A 15,848-nucleotide genomic window follows, 5' to 3' on the forward strand; every position below is an offset into this window, starting at 1 on the left:
GGAAATTGCATGCGAAAATCTAGCATGATTTTTCTCTCGGAGCTTAAATAGCGCGGGACTGTTAAGCTCGCAATTTACCGGCGTTTACCAGCCGGGCACTCGTTGTCACGAGAGTCGAATCCACTCACTCCATTGGTAGACACCCACGTCCACTCGTCGCGAAGCACCGGGTGGTTGCCCGGGTGATGTATGATCCCAGCTCGCAACGCCGTGCCGAGTGACAACGATAAACATTTGGCAATGCCGGTGTCCTCTTTATGACCGAGCCCGATGGTTTGACGGTGCCTCATAGGCGAAATCCTTAACGCCTAACGGCCAATTCCAAGATCACGACGGGAAATCTGTATTGTAGAAAATTGGACCTCGGCGTGATCTACGGCCGCATCTACGCCGGTGAAAGTAGTTTTTTGCCTTCAAAGATGTGCGAGCACAACGGGCTTCCGGATTTTATTGCTTTGGTTCCATGAAATTGTGGCCCCGAATTTCGGGCTTATGCTTCTGCGCCGCTTCGCGTCTTCGTAAACTGACTTCGCAGCTGTGTGAATCCGCAGGCTTTGCCGTAAGGCAGTTTTGGGCTCTGGTTTAAGGTGCTGGAACCGGTCGGTCGTCTTGAACGGGAAGCTCGTAGCTCAATTGTAACTTTAGACGTCCCTCGGGAGGTTTATGGAGTATGGGAGAAAATTTTATAGGCGTGAAAACACGGGGATACCAACTGGGACTTGCCCGGCTCGGTAATGAAAGATATTCCAATATCTCACGATCGAACTTTCGGGCTTCGAGTCTGAAAGATCGCGTCTATTCGCTACGGCTACGGAGAATTAATATTCCTTTAGCGGTGTTCGATAATAGCTGTTGATTGTGCGAAATGCTACTCGATAAAACGTGCTGCAGCTTCGCCACGTTTCAGTCGCATTACTCGAGTCCCTCGACGGCTCGCATACCGAATTCGCAAAGCTCTCGTCCGTAAACTCTTTTCCGTCATTAAAGTCCGGATCTTTATCTCAGATTCATCTGCCTCTGGATCTTCTCACTTTGTCATGTCATTTCCGCTTCTTGAGTGGGTACCTGTCGAATGAGATAGCTTCCTGAAAGTGGGTCCCCAGGAATTTTCTATCACTTTCACTCCGTCCCTCTCTTCACATTACTGCAGGAAAGTTATTTACGGAATTAGATTTAACGTCTCGGCAGTCCTGCGTCTCCGCTGCTCAATCTCGTTGATCACGGCATCCATCTTTTATTCATACCTCTGAGAGCTGGAATAGATTTTTCCTTCGTTAGAGTTTGCGGAACGAAAATGGTCAGCCGTGATCATGGTTAGCACCATGCATAACCATGAACAAACATTTCACCATCATTAATCGTCACGCTTATAAACCATGCGGTACCCCGAAAGATGATCAATTTAAAAAACGAACAGTAGACGTCTTTGAAAGTAGCTGTAGGATCAAAAAAATGGACGGTCTTTGCTCACGGCATTCAAATATTGGAAACGGAACTCTGAACCGATGTTCCATAAAATATGTAAATTCAGGCCGCGTAGTAAAGTTTGGAGATATCCAGCTACAGATGTAGGTGAAGATATGCATCTAAATCTTATATTTATACCCCATTGGCGAAAAGGAAATTCGAAGCATTGTTCGTCGAAGGAGTGAATCTTCATTGTAACGTAGAAGTTGAACTGTCCGAGTCAATTCCTAGAGTACGAGGATAAGCTGCGAGGATCAGAGGACACGTATTTAGAGAGAGAGAAGGAAGTTTGGCCCTGGAAAGGAGAGGGTGATTTAGAGATGGCGGGCAATATTGGACGAGCAGCGTCACGGACAAACAGCAATCCGTGAGAATAAATATTTGTGCCTTGCCCGTTACGTGTACATATATCTATGTATAGTTTTGCTTTACGACTTTGCTCGGCTTCGCCGAGACGATAAGAGATGCGGAGCAACGCGTTCAGACGCTTTTGACAACTTCTCCCATTTGTACCCTTCACCTTGTCATCCCCTCCCGACCAGTTTCGCTCTCAGATATCTCGGCCTCTGATACGATGCGTGAGATGCTTGGACAGCACTCTTCGTTTCCTGTGAGGAAAAAGTTAGAATTTCACCTAATTTTGGTATGAAGTTTCGCTCAGGTCAAAAATCCGTTGTACGTTGTATCGGCGAGTATGTGCGCTCCAAATTTACATTGATGAATGCGATATGGGGAAAGGCAAGGCCGTTACACGGACAGTGTAGAGTGAGTGCCACTTCGTTTGGCAAAATCGAGTTTTCGGCCAAGATAAACTTCGGGCAGCCAAATTAACCTTCCGCGAACGGTCCTCGAATTCTTTTACCTATATATGTATGCTTACTACAGTTTGACAGAGCGGATAACCTCGTCTGTAACGTACCGATGAAAACATTCTCCTTCTTTTTTGGCAATCTTAATTAACGGATATCCATCTGAACGAAATCATGATGTGCAGATTATAGATATCGTGAATTCATGGAAATAGTATATTGTGTTCATAGTGTCAAAAGCACGCGATTTTCGACGAATGTCAAGTTTTGCTCCATGAGTTTTGTTCGCTTTGAACGCTATAATCACACGAATCAGATATCGTTCATCGGTACGTGTAACATATGACATTTTTTCAATACATAGAATACGAAAAAAAGTTTGATTGGACAAGCAACTAAGATGACACTAGTAGAGCGTAAGATTGGGGTTAGATAACTTAAGCTCAACAACAGAATGCGTAAAATTGAGTTATTCGAAAGCGCGCATGCGCTAAAGAAAGCCCTAACTATATAAAATCGATCATTTTAGTTCTGCGCACGCGTCAATGTCGTTTTACCCCACTGTTTGGAAATTGGGTACACTTTAAGTACACTCTACAGTCTACTGGTTTCGGAAATCGAACTTTCCAAGCACGTGTCGAAAAAATTTATAACAGTTGCACATTGCTTCTAAACGACGTGGCGAAACCTTTTTAAAAAATGATCGATCCTTATTGCTTCTGAAACAATTAACGCAGTAGAACTCGTTCAAAATATATCGTTAAGTGGAATTGTTAGTATAACCGTTCATACGCTTGAACGGTGGTCTTTCACCGTGTAATTTTTGGCGCACTAAACTCTCACTTAACCACAGAGTTTTTGCTAACGTTGCCATAGAGGCGGTTAATCGTTGTTATATATATTTTTTTCTATTTTTCTCTTACTCTCAAAGAGTCTGGAGCAAATGATCGTTACTGGTTGTTCGTTTTTTAACAGAAATCGTCAGTTGTCAGAGTCCAGGATAACCGCCCCCGTGCCTGGTGGAGGAGGAGCTTTTTTCTTCTAAAGCTCGTTGCGAGGAGTAGTAGTTCTACTTCTTTTTTGAACGGAAGTCACAGTGGCTGTCAGTGGCAGTCTTTATTTACGAAACTGAGTTCATTTATTGCGTCGAGGATCTGTCCAACTTTGCTTGTTACAATGTACTACGCTTATACCTATACCTACGTGAAAGTAAAGAATCTACCGCAGAGAGAATTTCTCCCGTTGATTTCTCGCTCGACTTTGTTCCGCATTTCGTTATTAGTTTCGCGAATGAACTTCAATCAGAATTTGTAAAATATGCAGAAATTCGCGACGCTTCAACGTGGCGCGATCAGGCAGCAGTCTAGCAACTCTGAACGCGATTCACGCTACACGTAGTACAATTGAACATTACAGCCTACACGTGGGAGAAAAACTTTTTGTTCAGAACAGAGATAAAAAGAAAGAGAAAAAAAAAAAAAAAAACCAAAAATAATCTGCCTCAACACGTCGCTGGCGTAAAGCCGCGTCGAAACGTTGGCGGATGAGAACGAGCGAGGGGCGTAAAAATCATCTGCCATAGGTAAATAAAAGGCCTTGACGGAAAATAATTGAGTTTGGAAAGTAGAAACAATGGAAAAAGCTGATTAAAACGTACAGATTGCATTATCCCGTCGGGGAAGCGGCGTGACGTATAACGTAGAACGGTTTCAAAAATTTGCTTATTATTATTTTTTTCTCTGCTCGTCGCTGGCGTTAAATCTCCCAGATTTCGGCGTATCTACGTGTTACACACGTACACGGGGTTTTCACAATGTATACCTTCGTGTATTGGTTGTATTTTTTTTTTTTTTCACTCAAAAACACGCTGCTAACGCGTGATCCCCCCCCCATCTCCTCCTCCTCCTGCTTCTACCGCCGTTTCACAATCAGCCGTTGCATTACCCGGAAACGCGTTTCAGCCCTGGCGAACAAAGGCGGATAAGGGTGGATAGGGAAAAACGGGGGATAGCGATCTCGTGAATAATTCCCCGTTTATACACCTCTTTGTACGGTTTTTACCGCCCTGCAACCTCGGCGAGAAAGGCGTGAACGAATTATAACGACTGACTGCTGCAGGCAGATCACGCTTATAGGCACGACCTTGCCTCTTTGGTATAATCTTTTTTCTTTCTTTTTTTTTTTTTTACGCTTATTCTCACCCCGCAATAAAAGTATCACACCGTGACGTTTATGTTCAACAGACGGTTGACGTGGATACGTAATTTAATTTGTCTCAATGACAGCGGCACGGAGTGCTTACAGAAAAAAAAAGGTTATGAAGGAAAATTAAACAGGAGGATAAAAACTTGGTAGATAATACATATACATACGTATACATCCTTGTATAATCCCTGAAAAAGCATCCAACACTCAACGCTTCGGGTTACATTTGCTGAACGGTGAAAATATTTCTCGGACCCTTGAAATATAAACTTGAAACAGGGTCGTGAACGCCAGTACAAGTTTCAACTCGCGCGGATTAAGAGAAGTCTTTAACGGCGTGTACTTCGAGTTATATTAGAATTTCTGCTCTAAAAGAAGCATTCCATCCGGTACCTCGTACTTCAACAATGAACAATCTCTCTATCCCGAGTTTCGCGTCAAAAATTTTTTCCCCAATGTGCAGTTATACGAAGAGCCATTCGCCGTTGTAGTCTTAAGAAATCAACGAAGGACTCAAATAAGATGGCCGAACTTTTGTGCAGACTGCACGACTGATCTAAACTCGAATGTGTGAAATCGAAGGCTGAACACCATCAACCCTTTCCTACCGTACCTACTTTTGTAACTGAAACACGTTCTCCGATCCTGAAGAAGAACTATTCTCGCCGAGATAGTTCGATTAGACGAATTGTAGTGATTTGTTCACCGACTTACAATTAGTTCTAAACTTGAAATTAGTTTATCGACTTTTCAATACTCCCTTCGCTCGCCCAGCTTTTCTATCCTTTCGAGACACCGTATAGCTGAGACTATATATATATATATATAATATATATAATCGTGTGTGTATACATCTACATGTCGCTTCGCTTTCAGCTTCTAGTGAAACAAGTAAGTGGTAATTATCTAATACAGAGAAAGAAAAATGAAAAGAAAATCGAAGGACCGTTGGAAACGCGGCGGAGTTGCAAAGTTACACGTTTCTCGAGGGCAAAACTTTCGTCGCCACGTCTCGGATACCGATGAAAGTTATTTGCTCGCCTACACAGATATTCATCGTAAAAAATCCTTTACTTTTTACGATTATCGATAGGTATATTGCAGCTTGAGAAGGTCGGACTCCCGGCGTAAATTAAAGCGGACCTTGTTATCCGAGCATCGTAAATCTGTCAAAAAAGTCGTTGGTACAGTAGATTATATATATATTTTATTATATGTTACGATCCCAATATACCGAGCCAAGTCGGGGCAAATACAAAAAAATATGACATTTTATCAAGAGGGAACGCGAGTGGATGGAACATGAAAGCGGCAGTTAAGCAAACGGTGTCCAATTGTCGTAATAGACGTTCGCTCTCTCTTTTTTTCACCCGCGAATTTAGTCTTCCGTTTCAATATTTTTGTTTATTATACGGTTTACGATACTCACAATTAACAATCACGATTATTCGACAATGCGAACAGTTCATCCGGTATAACATCTGCGTTGAATCGGCCAACACATCGACCGCTTCGTTGTTACGGGTTTTACGGGTGACGTGAGTTCTGAACAGGTTTCGAAGCCGTTTTTTCCCTTTGATCCTAATACTGCCTCCAGCTTACTGTGCCGGCTTAAAGTGCTTTCGAAAATTAATTATTATTGAGGGAGGAAAAAATACACTGAAAAAAAATTTATATTCGCAAGGCTTGATGCAGATCAATGTACCGTGTTTCGAATGATGATAGAATATAATTGCGGGGTGTAGTTGTTTTTGAGTTGACAATGATCGAAGGTAGAATTCACTTCGTCATTTTTTAGATTATCGTAGCCTTCGAAACAAAGTTTCAAACTTTCAATTTCGAATCTTTCCCAACTGTGGGTGGAATCTTTTTCGAAAGGTTCCTTGAACATACATCTTCAACGCAGAATGTTGAAAATTATTTCAATTCATATTATACCGGAACTTAAAAATTGGTGCAAGGATTTCTTACGCGACTTTTTTTAATTGTGCTAGAATTAAGAAATCGATTTTTGTCCAAAATTTCACCGGAGTCTCCCCCCTAATTTAAGATTCGATGAATAAAGTGTTTCGGTCACATGTGGCGTGAGTATCATCGCGATTAATTTATAATATAGAATTGGCAATTACAAGAACTTTTGGTCGACCTCAATTCAAAAAGCTGTTAAACCTTGTGTCACGTAATATCACAACTGATCCAGTACTATTCTGAAAGTAAAGTGTGCGGGCTAATACTGTACGGTCCGTTTTTTAGCCAGAGGAGTAAATCTTACGTGGAAAGTTGGTAGGTAGTGGGTGTTAGGGGATAATGGAAAATGGATCTTTGATGCTTAGGATGCATACGGATGAGCTTGCACTCAAGTTCAACCGGTAAGATAACCTGAAACTGCAATTTTCAAAAACCAACGGAAGCGAAGCTGCGGGAACTTCGTTGTTGAGTTTAGACGAGCCTTCGAATCGACCGCGCGCAAGTCGTGCTTTTTGCTATTTCATGAAGATTGATGCGGTTCCGCGCTTTGCACCGCACCGACATTTTTTCGCGACAACCGCCGGGAAGAAAAACTAACGAGTCGTAATGCGGTTTGATGACAATTCTTGCAGGCGGAACCTAACTGAAAAACTTCGAAGAGTCGTCGGAAAAAAGACTTTTCAAAATCTATCGCGTTGAGGATAAATTCGGACAAACCATAAGTCGGAATAATTATATCGGGAGCATTAATTCGTTACAAGTTTAATTTTACCAGTCCCTTTTTGTTTTCTAGTTTCCTATTTCTTGCTCTCGTTTTTGCTTTCTGTGAAAATTCTCCGACTCAATTAGTCTGCCTTCGATTTCAGTCGAGGCTTATCACTGAACGATGTGCCGCTCTCAATCTCAATCAGAAGTCGAGAAGACGCCAAAAGACGTCAGTCGTTATTTACCCCTCTTTGTTCTATAGGCTCTACATGTTTTTGAATTTTTACCGGTTTTGGAAAGTGAGTTGAACGCAGCGAAGCTGGAGGTTGAAAAGCCCACGTTGAAAAAAAATCCCGCCGCGCCCGTTGAAATTACTCATTGTCAACGTAAAAATACTATTATTATTCTTCGATAATTGGCCTGACATTCATCAACAAGACTTGAAAATAATCGACGAATCCTCTTTTTTCTCAATGCCACGCTCTAACTATTCGCTTCCGGTTATCGTCGTCGGAATATTCCGTCAAATTTATTTCAAAAGTTAATAATTTTCCGCGTTGTTTTGTTTAAGCAAACAGGGGTGTAGTTCTGCCGTATAAACGGTGTGATTGTGAAATTCTAATTACAAAGTTCCAAGCTCACCGAAGGAGCGTGTATGTAGGCATGTGGCTAATATTTACACCCTCCGCAATTAATAGTCTCTAATTGGGCCTATATTGTGAATTATCGCTTGAGCCAGACGCGGATTGTCGTCGAAGTTTCGAACACAGCGTAATTTTGGAAAAGAACATTGCAGTTGATTTTCAAATTGACCTGATCCACTCGCTTGAGAATTATAAGCCCTCCTCCAATTTTGGCGTCGAGTGACGAGAATCGCAAGGACTTTATGCCTCAAAGAGGGCTGCAAATTCCATGCGGTAGTGTTACGACCTTCCCTATCGCTATACGGGGTTTTAAAACTCGATGTAAACTTAGTTGAGGATCGCGGTGTGAAAAGTTACCCATGATGTACATATTTCATATATATATATATATATATTTATTTGTTGACTTTCTACGAGTTGGCTAATTTCTTATCTGCAGTCTTCATCAATATGCAAATCACGCGGGAGATAGGGAAACGGGAGAGGCGAAAAGTCAGTGAAAACTTTTCTAAACGATATTTTGTCATCGTCTTCAGTACCGACAAGAATATTTTTACCCTTGTAAAAAATATCCGGCTTTTGTACAATATACCTGATGTATAATTAACTCCTCAGGTGCAAATCGGCATATGTAATGACGCGAGTGTAATCATCTGTTACTGTAGAATTAATTTACCCTTATTACACCAGCATAAGCTGGGCGCATTTTTTCCCCGTAATACCTACATGTAATAATCATCTTCATTCGCAAAAACAAAATGGGACGGAAACGATGCCATAGCCATGGCCACCGAGAGACGGTAAGAAACGGATGAACAAAAGCTCATAACACGTGCTCCTTTGTCCTCCTCAGTTGTATGTTCACTGACGTGAGCTTTTCATTTCGATGGTGAAATTAGAGTCGTTATTACGTGATATGATGCTTAGCTACCCTATTCAGGATTCATTCCTAAGTAATTAAACGTTCAACGGTGGGTTTCTTCTGTGTTTGACCATCCGTCTCTTTCTTTCTCAATCTCCCTTCTTTTCGCAGCTTATTTTACCGGTGCAAGAGTCTCGATTCACGGTATTCGAAAGAACCTGCATAAGCTTCTCGTTCAGAAATTTAATAACCCAAGGTGATTCTCATGCCGTGCGCTGTTCAAGCTACACACGCGTAAGCGAATTAAAATCAAGCCGAAGAGTTATTCACTTTAATAGCTGTGCATTAAAGCAAAATTATTTTTTAACCATCTATACATATATATATATATATGCACACAGAGTAAAAACACATATAAGAGTCAACGAGTAAATTTTTTGTCCAAATTTGTACATAGTATATATGTATAACGTGTGATATTGTAAACACAGAAGCGTCATCACTTCGCCAATTAACTGTTTTATTTGATGAGCTTACTTGCTTAAATATACCGCGTGCATCTGCCTGAATACATTCACCCCTACCCTATATTCCTGATTTAACCGTGTTTTAAAACCGTCCCTCTCTTCGTACGAATTTCCAAACCATTTCGGTAAGCACATATTTGCTGATTGTAGATACGAGTCCCATGCATACGAGTCTGCGAACAGTATGGGTGAAGGCACTCGGTTCAATTCGGAGCCACTCGTTGCCACATTTACCATAAATCGGTACGTAATGTATATATATAATTGCAAACGATGTATCTGCATCATGATTTTAGCGGAGAGTGCGAGCTACGTTTCTTTCTATTGAGCTTACGCAGTTGTACGCAATTGGTACGTTACTAATACATCAATTCTAACACGAGCCAAGATCTTTTTGGCAAACAGAATACGCAGAAGGAAAGAATTTCACTCTGTTTAGGGCGACTTTGTTGACAGGAGTGATCGGAGTTAAATGGCTATGTGAAATACCGAACAGACAAGCCGGGCATTAAAGCCATCAGTGACGTCAGAATGGTTTTAGATTTCGGTTGAAAATCTATGAAATCATTTCTAAAGTAGCGAAATGTTTCCAGATCTGAAAAAACGTGCGTGAATAGGATGAAAGAAATTTACTAATTATTCTACTCGATCGGTCTTCGGTGTCTAACGCTTCAATCATCGAAGGAAAAAAGTGTACTTCGGATCTTAAAGAGATAAAAAGGTAGCGACGGTTCTGCTTTTTCCGTAAATCTTGACCAGAATTTATCCGTCACCATGGCCAACTGTCCAATTATTACCCGCCGGCAATTTAATCAAAGAACTCTTTTGGTGAGAAACGCGGACTCGGGTGGATAAGCGTTACTCAAAGATGGAACTTGGCGGTGACCAAGGGGCATGCAAGGGCAGTGGATTAAGCCGAGATAAAGGGCGTAAAACAAAACATAAAAGTGAGCCGGGTGTAGTTGGGGCGGCTCTTTAGACCTGCTCGGCGGTAGCTCACGTGTCGCCACCGACATCTACCCCATATTGTTCCCCCATGCTGCTACGGGGTGTACGTAATGCGAAGGTGAAAGTTCGAAAGTGACACGAGTAACATTGATACATCCTTCTTGGGGTCGCTTGGCTCATGCCGCAGAGAAAGGGGATTTATTACGAGGTTGAAGTTGGTAACGTTATCGCAACGAAATATTGGGGAGGAACATTACTATTTTCTGACTTTTGCAACGACCTTCGAGTAACTAAGATTTCAGGATACGAACTTCGTGTCTTGTTTTATTATGGATCAGTGAATTTCAAACAGTTCAATTGTCGCGGCTTTTCCTCGGCATAAATCGTTACGACAACGTTACTAACTTCAGTATAATGATTTATTTCCGTCGTGACGTCAAGTCAGAGCTACGGCGTAGCTCCAATATCCAACGCTACGCATTTTAATCAGAGTCTTTAAAACCTGCAAACAATCCTTAGCTCTCCTTCGTCCTAAAGCGGAAATTTAATTTTCGTAATTCACAGCTCCCGAAGCTGCAGCTTATAACTTGGTCCATCCAATATTGTACTTATATACACTCTTGATTTTACTTCCGATTGCTTGAATTATTTATTGCCAAAGAAGAAGTGAGAGATTTAGAGGAATTTCCCAATCGATTCACGGCATTGGCGACAGAGTAATTATAATCGTTTCATGGATGCGAATAAGGATGTGTCTATTCGCAGAGTTATATCAATTGAACGAGGTATATTCCTTGAGAATCAAAAGACTGGAAATAACAGGCTAGCAATTTTGTTGCATAAAACAGGAAAACTAATCACTCCTTACAATTATATCGTTTCACTCTATTCTTCCCTTCGAGAGTCGAAGGCAAGGGTTGGGTGAAAGATAATTCCGTCGAATGTGAAAATATTTGCATAGCAAAAGATCGTCGGGTGCGTGGTTAATTGATGTTCGACCCATTTGGTTTGCAAATGCTTGTGAATTTCGTCGATCCGTAGGTGCTGCAGAGACTCTCATGGCGCGAGTGCTCGTTATATTTACACGTATAAATACGATGTATTGAATATTCGCAATGAAAAGAGCGTATATTCCCTCACTCATTTATTTTCATCCCATAATCCCACCTCTCTCTCTCTCTCGAGCCTTTGATGATCGCGAACTTGATACGAGCCGATAATTAACACCCACGCTTGCCGAATTTTCATTTTGGAATCGCCCAGTCATGACAGGGGCCACAAGAATCCAATAACTAGTTGACGGAAGTTCGGAGCGATTGATACGCTACAGGCTCTTTAATTTACAGAAGTTTAAGAACGTGTCAAGGGCTACACGTGTTTCCAAACCGCCAAAAGCCTCTAAGGGACCTTCGCAAAATGGCCGGCTGCTGGCTATCTTGGGTAACAAATAGGCTATCTAGTCGAGTGACTATCTCAAGTTATTCGACAAGCTCGACCGGTACAGGCGAGTAAACATTCTATAAAACGGGGTTTGGTTGCTTAGGACGATGGCGCGACGAGGGTCGTATAGGGGGGCGTATAATGCGGCTAAGGGGTGCCGGTTATACAAGCTCGGATAACTTGGCGAATAATCGAACCTCGTGGATGAGACGACGACTGGAAACCAGGCCTGATGAACAATCATTGGAAGATAAGTTTCGCGAGAAAAGTATTTCAGGGGCGATTGCTTCTTATCTCAGGTGAAATTCACCCTCCAGTTACGTGCTTTATTCGGTACACTGATTGGCTACTGAACTTTTACCTCAAGGGTAAAATTTTCCTGTAACATGGAGGTAGACAGGCATTCATCGTTGAACGTTATGTGTCTAACTGTGTAGTTAGACATGAACAATAAGCTTACAAATTGGATACTCGTTGATCATTTGTCTCACTAAACTGGACGAGGTATACCGCTGAGATTTATGTGCCACGGGCACGATATGGATATAATATCGATTTATTCGTGTCAATTCACGATCTGTTGGTCTAACAAAATGTTTAGTTGATTTAAACAGTCCAACTAAACATTTTCTCAGACCAACAAATCTTGAATTGACACATATAAATATAATATTTATTTCACCGTCCGTGAACGGAAATTTAGTCGATTCAACGACTTTTTCCTCTACGTATGCGGGGTATTTTAATCTAGGTATCGAGGCATCGGTTCCGATCACAACTATTACAGTTTCTCCTCTTGTTCTCTGCGTCGTTTACCTTTTCCGTACAAAATTTTCATCACCCACCACGATCATTATTGCAGCAGCATCCACGTCCTCCCACTGGCAATGAGAATGTGTAATAACTGTAGAGCTGCAAAAAGCTCTCTACCGAAGTGAAATACGCCGAGATACGGAAGAGATATGTAACGCGTTCGTGGCGTACTGACTAGGCGGAGATACAACGGCCTATCTCGCAGGCACTTCCTTGATTAATAACAAGATTCTCCCGCATGTTCCGTACGTAACCACAAGTACAATGCGCCCACCAGCGATAGGAGACCCATGCTAATTGGAACCGGTGTACTTTGTTCATATCTTGCCAAATGATCTGCCCCTTTTCTCGGATATTCGATTCCGCAGCTTGCGTATACCGGCTTAGGATTCAGAAGACGAAACATGCGGTTTAAAATATACCGCTAGAGTGGTTCTTCATTCGCAGGAATTTGAAAAGTTTCCTTCACGTCGTCCCTCAAATGTGTATCTACCAAGTTTCAAGTCGCTGTGTCGACGGAAATGTTTGGGAAAAAAAAGTTTAATCCTTAGGGGTTGATTTACAAATGCGAAAAAAAAAAAATAATCAGGTCAACTAATAAAATTTTTATTGCGAAATTCGAATTTGCGAATGTAAAGAAATTACGAGTAAACAATTTTTTGTCCGTTTATCCTCTTATTCTATTCAGAAGGAAATCTATGAAAATTTATATCGACAACAAAAACTTGGAAGTCATTTTTTTTCAATTTCTATGGAGAATTTGATGGTTCAAAATAAAAACAATTGTAGGTAGTGCACCTGGGGGTCGATTATGTAATTTCACGTTTCATGTTTCATAACCATGTGGATGTTGGGAAATGTGAAAATCGAAATCACATAATCGACCCTCTGACTTTAATTTTTTTTGTAAAGTATCCACAGGGGTGAAAAACGTTTTTCGATCTAAATGAAGATATTCAAGCTTGACGGTGCACGCGTTACAATTAACATAGCGGCTCTAATCTTTGCGCAAACTGTGTATTATTTTTTATTTTTTCTAATCGTATTTGAAAGTTTAGAGAATGCCGCCGTGAAGAAAATAATTATAACCGTCCTTACACCTGTCTACGTCATATAAAAAGTGAAAGATTGACAATAAAATCGAAGAACCTCAGAGTCAATACATGAAAATCACATTGGGAGTAATAAGGGTAAGGAGAAATCCATCAGGAGCCGGAATATAAGGGGATAAAATTGAGCGTCGTTGGGTGGGAGTAAAACGGCACTCGGGGGATCGAAATCGGTTAAATCCCTTCTTCCGGCCTCTCCAAGGACACGGCCGTAGTGTACGCCTATATATGTATATAACACACACACACAGACATGTATATATACATTACCATCGCCGGTTAGGCGTACGTTTCCGAGGGTGCGAACCGCCTTAATTATATCAGCTTCCAGTAACGCGTCTGGATCGGATAGGACGTGTTAACGCTCGGGTGCTGCATGGCAGGATAGCTGGTGCCTCTGGTGCCTCGAATCCCTGAAACGAGCCCCGGGCACTTTTCACGCTCTGCTTTCGCACACGCACACATGCCGCCCCACGCATGCGCCGCCCCGCCGCCCCTAAATCACCCCCTTTCCTTCACGCCGATCTCTCCTCTCTTCGTCACTCCCCCCGCGCCTTCCGTGTTCGACTAACGTGTTTTCCTCGCTTATATTTCACCGGGTGCTCGTTGCTTCGAACAATACGGCGAGGCTCTGAAGACGCCTATACGAGTTCCCTCAAAATCGCAAAAAAATATTATCCGAAGGGAAATTTTTCTAGCAGATTCGGGAAGAGATTTGGGTGAAGGTCCTCAACACGGTAGGAGTAGAAAGTATACTTACAAGGGTCGCAATATCGATTTTTAAAAAAACGCGAAAATCTGTTTTATAGAATTTCTAAATTTAGAGTCAAGTTTTGAAGCTGCGGGAAGTTTATTCTCAGATCTTGGAGTATAAATGTCCTAATAAATGTCCTCGTAAAATTGGCGTCGAGGAAAAATTCCTAGAGAAATGGGGGTTCTGACGCGCCTGGTGCGTATAATTTCCATCCCTTCGACATTGGCAATTTCAATTTTTAATCTTTCTTCTTACCGACCGTTAATTACATTCCTAGATCGATTGAAATCACGCTTTCTTTGGCTGTGTTCAAAACTGTGTACAACCAGGTACAACCTATTCACGTTGCCATGTATACGGCTGTCCGTTTTTGCAATCGAAAAATTCATTCGCTGCTTTTCAGTCTTACATTCAATCATTTCTAACGCGTTTCAAAAATCCTGCAAGGTTCAGGCTTTTCACGCACCCTTATATCGTTTTATGTTCGCCGGATGATTGAGCGCTGCAAATCTTGCGGGTCGTTTTTATTTCTATACGAACCCCGGATAATATCCTGCTTTAGCGGGGTTCCGACAGGTATAATGTGTATACAGACATCCTCGCGTAGCTATACCCTTTGGCCTATAATTGAAATACGTGACGTATACCCCGAAACGAATTACGAGCGTGGAGGGTACCCGAGTACACAACGTAACCCCGGTTTTCCCCGTAACGCGAAAATGATCGGTTACGCGAACAGCCTCGTATATAGTAGCGCGAATATTGATAAGTGATCGAAGAGAAATTGCCAATTTCGAGGGTGAATTAGAATCCCTTGGAAAACGATCGTTATCCTTATGCCGTGACGCCGATAGCAGGAATTTTACAAGGTATTTGATAGACCATATTTGTCCCACGTACCATTTTCTTCGACCCGATAGCTTGTAGTAAGTAAATAAGGAAGGGATTTTTTTTTCCTTCTTTCTTTCGCCGGCGAAAAAGGGAGGTACGTGAAAATTCCGGTCACGTCAGGACGTTGCGAAAAGAGTTTGATGTACACGGTGTAAAAATCGGGAAAAGTTTCGTCATCGGATATTTCAATTGCACCCTCTCTGGATTTTCTCACCCGTCAGACGAGTGTCATAATTACAGGTTCGAAGCGTGAGACACCGAATTCCCTAATAAAGTATCACCTGTTTTGACAAGTGCTCGTTATTTTTGCGGATCAATAATTACCCGAATCTGAAGTTACAGTCTCGTGTAACGATACAAGCTGCGTCTACCGGTTGTTGTTGCCTTGACTTTCAACAATGAGGTGCGCTTCCTCGAATAAACAAGGCAAGGTGATTGAGTTCTAACAATTTTTGATGTTTTCTATCAGAGTAATTATAAATCCGCTTGACACGAGACAAAGACTTACCCCTTTAAGTAAAGCATAACAAAGCTGAAAGTTTAATTTAAGGTAGGTACAAACCATTTTGTTCTCGAATACCTGGGTAGATAACACGTATAAATGAAGACTTTAATTCCGCACAAAGAGCTAGCGAAATTCGCTCGTTAACTTTACTTTTCAGGTATTTGCCCATTTTCCACTTCCGTACGTACTTTTCATCTGCGG

The 15,848-nt window shown here is 41.8% G+C and overlaps 1 protein-coding gene across 1 annotated transcript in view; it reads left to right on the plus strand.

The window, feature by feature from the left end:
- Positions 1 to 9,398, plus strand: part of LOC107227721 (potassium channel subfamily K member 16) — a 99,443-nt gene extending 90,045 nt beyond the window's left edge. Inside the window, exon 10 of the mRNA XM_015668939.2 lies at positions 9,338 to 9,398. The gene's annotated coding sequence lies outside the window, so the exon portion shown is untranslated. The remainder of the gene's footprint in view (positions 1 to 9,337) is intronic.
- Positions 9,399 to 15,848: the final 6,450 nt, after the last annotated feature.

This window comes from Neodiprion lecontei, chromosome 3 (assembly GCF_021901455.1).
Source record: "Neodiprion lecontei isolate iyNeoLeco1 chromosome 3, iyNeoLeco1.1, whole genome shotgun sequence".
Classification (NCBI taxonomy): domain Eukaryota; kingdom Metazoa; phylum Arthropoda; class Insecta; order Hymenoptera; family Diprionidae; genus Neodiprion; species Neodiprion lecontei.